Below are 10,679 nucleotides of genomic sequence, written 5' to 3'. Positions count from 1 at the left end.
CAGTGAGGTAGCTAAGATTTTCGATAGGGACTGCTCAATCTCATCCATCCCAGGCCGATTGGCTGGGTTCTTCCTTACGTAGTTCTAAGTCAATCTAACCATGAGCAGAGCAAGATCAAATGGATAGTTGGCTTGTGGAGATGGATCTATGAACCCTTTTAACTTTTCATTTGCATTTTCCTCATCGAGCATGGCTAGTCAAGCATCTGATTTGGCTTTTCAGATTATCCATCTAATTTTGAAATCAGTTGATGAGGACACAAAATAGTAGAGTTTTTAGTTTTTGGGTTTGCATTTCAGTCGAAGACCAACTTGATCCATCTCCAAAACATCATTTCGTTTCTTTCAATTAGGTTTTATTTTAAAATTTGAGGAATAGTGGAGGGAAAATTCGACATTTCGTTTCTTTCCGTTAGCACTTAATGACAATGTCAATTTTTAGAAATAGTAAGGATAGTTTAAGATAATATGTAAATGGTAAGGGTATAATTAGTCAACTTCGCAAACATTAAGGATAGTTTAAAAGATTTACCCTATATCTAAATGGAATACGTAAAATTATAAATATATAATGAACTCTTTATTTTATAATAAAATAATAAATGAAAGTTTTAGGTTTTAATTTTTAGGGGATCTATTTGGGCTTTCTAATTGGGTTAAGCCCAAAAGAATGATAGAATGGTCCAAAGTTCCCAAACCGTTTTAGAAACCACACCAAACTGTAATAAAACATTTTGGTTTGGTTTCCATACCAAAACAGTTTGATTCGGTTTTAAAATTTCTCAAGTCGTAATTTATTGGTCTGGTCTGAAATCTCCAAACTGCACTGAACCGGACTGTGAACACTAGTAGTTGGGTATAAAGCATAATCCGGATCAAGGTAGGACCTAATACCAAGTCAATAAACAAATGTGCAGAACCAGCTTTTTGAACATCTATGGTTCTGCACATTTAAGGTGTGTTCCACGACATGGTTTTATTTTTACTAACGTGATAGACCAATGATATTGTTGAACACATGCCCCCTTATTTACTAATAAATAAGGAGGTGTTCTACAACATGAATTGTTTTTCTCGTCACTGGTTCCAAAAACAAATCAAAACAAATTTGTTTGGAAATAGATTGTTTCTTGAAACACAAACACAAGAAATATGTTCTTGGTTGTGTATGTGTTTTTTGTTTTCAAAACTGAAACAAAAAACATGTCCTTGAATATGGTTTTAAAAACATGTTTTCATTTGATTATTCAACATCATATTCCATAAATCATATAATTTATATACTAGTAAAATTGTGATTTTGTTTTAAAAACCAATATTTTGTGGGTTCTAAAAACATGTAATGTTTTTTTTTTAAACAAAACCAGCTTGTTTTTCCTTTGAAAACAAAAACAGAGTTCAAGAACATGTTTTTGCTTTTTTGATGGTGTATTGATTCCAAAAACAAATGAAAACAAAAACATTCAAATTGTAGAGTGCCCCCTAAATGTGTTGAATCACTTCTGGCACTTTTACCACAAAAAAGGGGTTTGGTTCTTTTAACAAGGCAACCCAACCACACAAGGGAAGATTTTATCAATGTGTGACTGGATTGCCATGTCAAAAGCCATTGCTAGAATCGGTCTTGTACCCCTTAAGACATTAAGGTACACATGCAATAATAATCTTGACCTTTATTTGTAAATTTGGGACTAATTGATACCTGTTTCAAATCCTCGACAGCCCTATAATATCAAGCCAACTCATTGAGTAGTTAACGACGTAAAGAAATAACCACAAAATACTAGAAATACATGATTGATGCAGTCCACAATCATACTCCAAGAAACATAAAATCATATGGCTAGTTAGTGGACTTCTAACTGCTAGTTTATTAAAAGTTTCAACAACTCTTAATAGCTAATTTCTCATTTAATGTTGTAACAACTAATTTTTCATTTAATACTTCAACAACTAGTCTTCTCATTTAATGTTCTAATAGTTAGTTTATTCTCTATATAAAGTCTTGTAATTTCGAACCAAATACAGATAAATCTTCCCTTTGTTTTGAAAAACCTAGAGCCTTCTTTGAGAGTTGAGGGAATCCTCTCTCTATATGAGTGAGTCCTTAACCCCTTTGGGTGAATTAGTCCCCAACCTTGTTGCTTCATATTGTAAATCTCATATTAATAGAGTTTCATCGAATTTTCTTCTTGCCTCTAATTCTTTGAGTGAATTTCTTTTTAAATTTTTCCTTCATATTTGAGCTGCACCAATGACCACAAGAGTTTTGACCACTCAACCCCTCCTTTTGCTGATCTATATCTATAATAGAAAGAGGAGTGTGTGGGAGAGAAGAGGTCTCCCATCATAGAACTCATATGGACCTCTTCCTCTCATATCTCACGCATGCAGTCATCTCATTTATTTTTAGATGAAATTATTAAAAAATATAAAATGTCACAATAAAAAAACCCTCTTATGATGTGTTTGGTTTGAAAGACATCATTTTCCTACCTTTTCCATTCAAACCAAAAACATCCTTAGGTTTTAATTTTCTCTTATAAAATCCATTATTACACTCACTAATAAGAATGTTCTTAAAAGGTAATGCTTGTAACATTCTCCCCTCCCTTCTTTCCTCTTAAATCTCTCTTTAGCCCCTTGACTCTCTTGTATGAATGGAATGAATTGGGTTGGTCTAGTTAAAATCCAACCCAAGACTAACCCTAAACATGGACCTTTCCTTGGACCCAAACTAGGTTTAAAACATTTCCAACCCAAAACTAACCAAATTACATTTCTAGTCAACCCCATGCATTATTGCATGAATTTACTTGATGATGAAATTTACCATAATTAGAAAACAATTTAGTGATCAGCGGTTAGTTCGTATTATGACAAGACGGGATTCAATCCCAGCTCTAGAGTTCAAATTCCCCATTATAATCAATGGTTTGCCCTAATTAGTCCCCGCCATTAAACTTTACAAGCCTCACATGTAAAAAACATAAGGTTACTATAGCCTGACTTATTATAAGGTTTTCCTCTGATTACTACTTAATTTAAGACCGTGTTTGGTTTGATAGAAAATATATAAGATGGAACAAAAAGGTTGAGGAAAAGTTGTTAGGGAAATGCTATGTTATTTACCTTATCTAAAGCACAATTTAATAGTCTTTATCGATATGTATCATTTAGTTTTTGAAAACAAAAATAGCTCAGCAAAATTTATATGATGATTTTGCTGATGTGGAAAATGTTTTTGTTTGAAAAGAAAAATCATTGGTATCACTACATCACTCCTAAGTTTTGCTTTAAACATGCTAAACTACTTTCACTGATCATACCAAAAGAACTATTCGACTCGAAAACTGGTTAGCAAACTAGTTTCATAACTAGTTGATTTGGTCAGCAACCCACTGACTTAGATGGTTGAAACATTAACCTGGAAAACCGTTCTTGGATGGTTTTTATTTCAATTAATTTGTTATTTTTTTTTTAAATTGTCACTGGATGATCCATTTAGACTGAATGGCTGAACCGCTGACATGAAAACCAGTGGCCTAAGTGATTCCAGTTTTGGGTTGGTTTTTAAAACCAAGAGTGTTCAACCCTCTGATTCTATTGACCTTTGGATTAGGTGGTTGAAGTGCCCATATGATAATATGCCAGATATATAGTATATTATAGTTAAAGAAATAAAATAGAAAGACCAAATAAATGGAGAATGGTTCGATGGAATTAATGAACCATTTGAACCCTATGTATTTATAGATGAAGAAGTACAGTTTGGGTACAACAATAGTTGGAGAGAGTTAGATAATATTGAACTCTATCAAATAGAGTTTATCATAGATTTAAACTTTGTCTGATAGGGTCTATCTAGTTAGTTGAGTTCTATCCCAATCTGGATAGAGTTACATTTGTAGAACGAGATCTATCTGTAGATGGAGATCTATCTAATGACATGGTAGCTCCTGATGACATGGCAGTAGGGTTATCCTCAATACACCCTCTCAAGCGAATGGGCATTGGAAGCACATGCAGCTTGTCCATAATAGAAGAAAAACGAGGGAAAGCCAATGGTTTTGTGAAAATGTCAACGAGCTTATGCAGGGACTGAACATGATGGAGTTGAAGAGCTTTCTTGAGAATATGATCCCGTAGGAAGTGAAAGTCAACTTCGATATGACAAGTCCGAGCATGGAAGATCAAATGAGCTATAAGGTAACAAGCTCCACCATTATCACAATAAAGTGATGAAGCAGATGGAAGTCGAACTCCAAGATCCTATAAGAGAGACTGCAACCAAATTAATTCGGTGGCAATATTAGCAAGGGACTGAAACTCTGCTTTTGTACTAGATCTAGCAATAGTTTGTTGCTTCTTAGCACTCTAACTCACTAGATGAGAACCAAAATAAACACAATACCTGCCAGTGAACTGGCGATCATTAGGGCATCCTACCCAATCAGCATTAGAAAAAGCCAAGAGTTTGGTAGAAGACTGAGAGGAGAAGAACAAAGCGTGATCTAGGGTATATTTGAGGCATCGAAGAATATGCTTTACTACTATCCAATGTTCATCAGTGGGATTATGTAATTACTGACAGGTCTTATTGATTGCAAAACTGATGTCAGACCTAGTGAGAGTAAGATACTGTAGTCCGCCCACAAAACTCCTGTATTGAGATGGGTTAGAGAGAGAGGAGATCCATGAAGTCTAGAGAGTTTAGCACTTGCCACCATAGTAGTAGAGAGAGGTTTAGCACCATCTAGCCCAACACAATGAAGAAAATCAATAATGTACTGGCATTGGCAGAGATAAAGTTCGATGTGAACCCTATGAGCTTCAATACCCCAAAAATAGTGGAGATCACCAAGATCCTTGAGCTGAAATATACGGCTCAGTTTGGCAATAACAAAATTGATAAGAGCTGAGGAAGTGCTAGTAAGTATAACATCATCCACATATAACAAGTAGATACGATGAACACCATGAAAGTAAATAAAAAGAGAGGGATCACAACTAGAGTTGTGAAATCCTAGTTCAACAAGCTTAGAGCTAAGGCATGAAAACCAAGCTCTAGGAGCCTGTCAAAGCCCATAGAGAGCTTTAGATAACTTGCACACATGATTGGGTTGGTTTGCATCCTCAAAACCCTTAGGCTGCCGCAAGTAAATATTTTCAATTACCAGACCATTGAGAAAAGCATTATCAAAGTCTAGTTGTCGAATAACCCATTGATGAGAAACGACAAGAGAGGATAGTACGAATGGTAGTGCATTTAACAACAGGACTAAAAGTGTCAGAAAAATTCACACCCAATATTTGCGTAATACCCTACGCAAGAAGTTGGGCTTTATAGCGATCCACAGATCCATCGGGTTTTCGTTTGACCTTGTAAACCCATTTAGAACCTACCACATTCATCAAGGGATGATATGGAACAGGGTCCCAAGTTTTGTTCTGAACAAGAGCCTAAAATTCCTTGGACATCGCCTCACACCAATGATGATGTTTAGAGGCTTGGGAGTAAGTGCTAGGTTCAGATTCAGTAGCAGCAATAGAAGCAGTATAACAGAGGGGCAGAGGTTACCGAGTAGCCATGGAGGCTTGAGCGTGCATGGATTTGGTGACCATAGTATGAATGTGTCAAACTAGAGTAGGGACAGGTTGTGTGGTTTTCATTAAATCCTGAACCAGCCGAGTCTGAGGTTGGGTGCATGGAAGTTCATTTGAAGTAGAAGGAGGACCAGTGCTTGCAACATCATTATCAATGGAATCGAAACTGTGTACATCTGTCCTAGAAGATACTTGGGGTGATGACGAGGATGCAGGAATGGGTGGGTGCTAGAGCTGGCAGTAAGTAAACACCCTAAGAGTTGGGTGTTGGAGCTGAAGATGGCGGTGGCAAGCTAGGGAATTGATCTTCATCAAAGATGACATGGCGACAGATACAAATTAGTCCCGTCTTAACATCATAGCAGCGGTACCCCTTGTGAGAGGAGCTGTACCCCAAAAATATGCAGAGGGAAGAACAAAAATCCATTTTATGTCTGTTGTACAAACAAAGAAACGGATAACATGCATAGCCAAAGGTGCAAAGCAGGGAATAATCTGGTGTGCGCTGAAATAAAAGTTCATATGGTGTCTTGCCTTGAAGAGTTTGAGAAGGAATGCGGTTGATTAGAAAACCACAGTTTCAACTATATCAAACCAAAACTCCTAGGGGAGAAAGGCGGTGGCCAATAAGGCGAGGGTGGGCTCTATCACATAGCGATGCTTCCTTTCAACTATGCCATTTTGCTCATGAGTGTACGGACAAGCAAGACGGTGTCTGATGCCTTGAGAGTCAAGGTACTGTGAAAGTCTGGTATTACCCTCCCCAATCAGATTGAATACATTTAATCTTTCTATCAAATAATAACTCAACATGCCATTTAAATTTGAGAAAAATCTCAAACACATCAGATTTATGGCGCATAGGAAAACTCCAAGAAAATTTAGAAAACGCATCAACAAATAATACATAATATTTAAAACCATCATTTGACTCAACGGGGGCTGGTCCCCATACATCTGAATAAATAAGTTCTAAAGGACTACTATAAGACGATGACGAACTAGGGAGGGGAAGACGATGACTTTTTCCTAACTAACAAGCATGACAAACTGAAATATCAAATGAACCATGATAAGGAAGACTGAACTGAGACAACACTTGTTGAACTGCTTTAACTGAAGCATGCCCAAGTCGATGATGCCAAACTCGAACTGATGCTTTCTCACCAATAAATGCAGTATTGCCAGAAGATGAAGGAATGGATGCTAAAGTGGGAAACTGATAAAGTCCACCTTTATTGGACCCGCGGAGTAGGACTCTCTTCATATGATCCTTTAAGAGAAAATACGAAGGATGAAATTCAAAGACAATATTGTTATCTTTGGTAAATTTGTTGATAGAAAGTAGGTTCTTTGTAATAAAGGGAACATGATAAATATCCTTAAGATAAAATTTATTTTTATCATGAGAAATGACAGAAGAACCAATATTCTTAATTTCCAAACCTGCACCATTACCAACTTTCACCTGGTTAGACTCTCCATAGTCTGATTAAATATGCAGATTGTCTAGATCGAATGTGATGTGGTGCATGGATCTAGAGCCCGGATACTAGGCCAGATCAAACTGTGATGAAGAGCCGGTGTGAAAAGCTGCAACTGGATTTGGTGTGGGATTCTGAGTAGGTTATCGATCTGGACCAAGATAGGAGATATCAAACTTGCATCTACACTTCCAAACACCATTGCTAGGAATGTTGCACAACTAGCAGATAATATTGCTATGTCCCACAACCTCTTCCAGAACCATCATTCTGGTTACCACGGCCGCCTTTGCCTCTGCCGCACTGTGAACTATTGTGCAACTGCTCGGAGTGTTGTGAGTTACTTTTATTGTTTGAAGAAAAATTGTTATAAGCACCATCATCAGACTTAGTCAAATGATTTTCTTTGAGCCAAGACTCATGATTGAGTAATTGGCCAACAACATCAGCAATTCTCAATCTATCAAAATTAGGTCTATTAGAAATAGCAGTAATAATGGACTCATATTCAGATCCAAGTCCACTCAAAATACACATAACAAGATCTTGTCGAGAGATAGGTTCAGAAATAGCAGAAAGATTGTCAGCAATACCTTTGGCCTTCTGTATGTATTCGGAAATAGAAAGAGTACATTTCTTGGTACTCTGGAGTCGTCTCTTCAATTGCAAAACTCTAGAATGTGAGTGGGAAGCAAAGGACTCCTCCAAAGCACTCCAAACTTCAAAGGATGAAGACATACCTAAGACCTGAGCTAGGATACCCTTAGTAAGTGAAGAAATGATCCAACTAAGTACTAATTGATCTTATTGATACCAGTGATCGAATGCTGGATTGATAATCTTCCTTGATGGATCCTCAGGATCATCAATTTCTTTTGGAGGAGCAGGAGTCTTCCCTTCTACGATACCCATGAGTTTGTGAGTACGAAGAATGGGAAGAAGTTGTGCTCACCATAGCAGGTAGTTGTCGCTATTTAGCTTGATAAGGAGATAGTGAGAGACATTTGGAATTGAACCTGGCGTGCCTATTGCAGATGGTAGTGTCAACGACCCTAGATTGTTGTTCTCTCCTCCTGTCGAGCTATTGAAATAAGCCATGAGAACTAGCTCTAATACCAAGTTAAAGAAATAAAATAGAAAGACCAAATAAATGGAGAATGGTTCAATGGAATTAATGAACCATTTGAACCCTATGTATTTATAGATGAAGAAGTACAGCTTGGGTACAACAATAATTGGAGAGAATCAGATAATATTGAACTCTATCAAATAGAATTTGTCATAGATTTAAACTCTATCTGATAAGGTCTATCAAGTTAATTGAGTTCTATCTCAATCTGGATAGAGTTACATCTGTAGAAGGAGATCTATCTATAGATGGAGATCTATCTGATGTCATGGCATCTACTGATGACATGGCAGTAGGGTTATTCTCAATAATTATCATTAGGACTCAAAAGGAAAGAGAGAAAATAATCAAAGAAGTGGTTGAGGCCAAATTCCCTATGGTTTTACCCTCAAAGCAGTTCCATTATTTCATTTTTGACCGGTAGAGATGATTTGCTTGACCTATTCCACATGGAAAAATCAAAATGTGATGACGCTTATTTTAATTTCTAAAAAAAATGACTTACCTTACTCTTTTACATCCAGTAAACCACAAATTAACGAGGTTAATATAATGAGCACATTGGATAGTCTGGTTCAACTTCCTATAAATCTAGCTAGTTCATTCTTGTTGAAGAGAGGAAGAAGAGCAGAATAGAGAAGCTTCATCATCATCATCAACTAGTGTTTATTTTGTTTTATTAACAATGAAGATGAAGGGTAAGCGTATTAAGGCACTTATGTTGATGGTTATGGTGTTGGGCATGCTTGCACCCACAGTAACCTCCTCTCCCTCTCCCTCTCCCTCTCCCTCTCTCTCGAAATGTTTCTCGCCATGCTATGTTTTATGTATGGTTGTCAAACACAACGCCATAATATGTGCTTTTCGTTGTGTAAAAAAGTGCATTTTCAAAACCTCTCCAAATGATCCTCTTTACTCCTGCAACTTGGGTTGTGCATCTTCCAAGTGCTCCAACCTCAGTAGTAATCTCTCTCTCTCTCTCTCTCTCTCTGTCTCTCTCTCTCTTACTTGCTTGTTTAATAATAAAATTTTAAATTAATGCAGCTGGAGAAGAAGTGGAGGACTGTATCAACAATTGCTCTCAGACATGCAGCAAGAAGTATTAGTATTTGGTTCTAGCTTCTATGTTCAAAAATAAAATATCAAGGTGACTGGCAGGATAAGATCGATTCTCTTTTATTTTGTCCCTTAAGCTAGCTACCACATCTTAATGAAAGCTTAGCTTGTTTTTTGTTCTTACTTTTTCTCCTTCACTTGTTTGATAACATTTTGCAGTTGGAGAAGAAGTGGAGTGGGCCTGTGTCAATAACTGCTCTCAGACATGCAGCGAGAACTGAGAAGCATTATTATTTGGTTTTAGTTTCTATGATTGTTCACAAATAAAATATGGCAGGATAAGATTGATTCTCTTCTGCTTTGCCCCTTTAGCTACCAAATGTTAATAGAAAAAAACATGTTTTTTCACCCGTTTCTCCCTTTACCCAAAAGAAAATGGAAGTGTTGAGAAGTGATCATGACATGTAAGATTCAAAATATGCAAATTGACAATGTATTGGTGTATACTGTGTATCGTATAATATGTATCCACTTTCAGGGTTATCTATATGCAGAACACTTGGAGTTAAGTGGATTTATAACATTTAAGTTGTAATGGCTGTCCATCCATTCTTCTATGCAGACTGTTTAGATGCCCGAATTTGAATATCCATTGTAATGATACTTTGAACCTTGGGTTCAGTTTGAAAGGATTGCAACTACAAATATGTAGAATACAAATTAAATACAAGGCTTACAAATACAGAACACAAAATTCGTACGGGGCATTTTTGTATTTGCACTCTTTCCAAACTGAGCCATGGCCACATAAATAGACCATCTTTTTTGGTCCAAGTTATTGATCTTGGATTTGTAGCATTTCCACCCTCAGTCCCATTGGGAAGAAGGAACATGGTTATATATATAATTTGGCTCTACTATATCCCTTAATCAATTTTAAAGTAAAAGGCCAACAAAAAGGCACTGAGAAGTCACTGATTCTAATAATTAAGATATTGGAAAGGTGTCACTTAAGTCAAACCATATCTAGCTACTACCAAAAAGTATTAACTCTCATTGAATCCTATATTTAAGGTATTTCCTGTTTATTATCATTAAACTTTACAAAGAAAATCCATGAAAAACTAATTTTAGTGATATAAAAACCTATACTTTTAAAATTGACCCAGAAAAAGAAACTAATGTTTTTCATTAAGCAACAGTTAAGTTGACCAATCATTTGGCTCGAACAGGCCAACCCATGATGCCATGACTAAATACTAAACATTTAAAAATAGATAAAATTACATGAATAAAAAAAATTTGTAGAAAATTTTAGATACATCTCTAATATTATATATTTGGCATATTAAACAAAAATAAGCATGATACATAAGAAGCATTTTTTATAAATGATGGAAATA

General features: G+C 36.2%; 1 long non-coding RNA gene across 1 annotated transcript; it reads left to right on the top strand.

The window, feature by feature from the left end:
- Positions 1–8,797: 8,797 nt before the first annotated feature.
- LOC148880080 (uncharacterized) lies at positions 8,798–9,859 on the top strand. Its single transcript, XR_016104463.1, has 3 exons — positions 8,798–9,182; positions 9,265–9,367; positions 9,496–9,859. It is a non-coding gene; the product is annotated as an uncharacterized LOC148880080 (long non-coding RNA).
- The last annotated feature ends 820 nt before the right edge of the window (positions 9,860–10,679 follow it).

The sequence above is a fragment of the Nelumbo lutea genome, chromosome 1, assembly GCF_056320005.1.
Source record: "Nelumbo lutea isolate HS-2025 chromosome 1, American lotus-T2T, whole genome shotgun sequence".
Lineage (NCBI taxonomy): Eukaryota > Viridiplantae > Streptophyta > Magnoliopsida > Proteales > Nelumbonaceae > Nelumbo > Nelumbo lutea.
The sequence above is the reverse complement of the archived record's forward strand: the minus strand, read 5'-3'. Positions and strand labels throughout refer to the sequence as shown.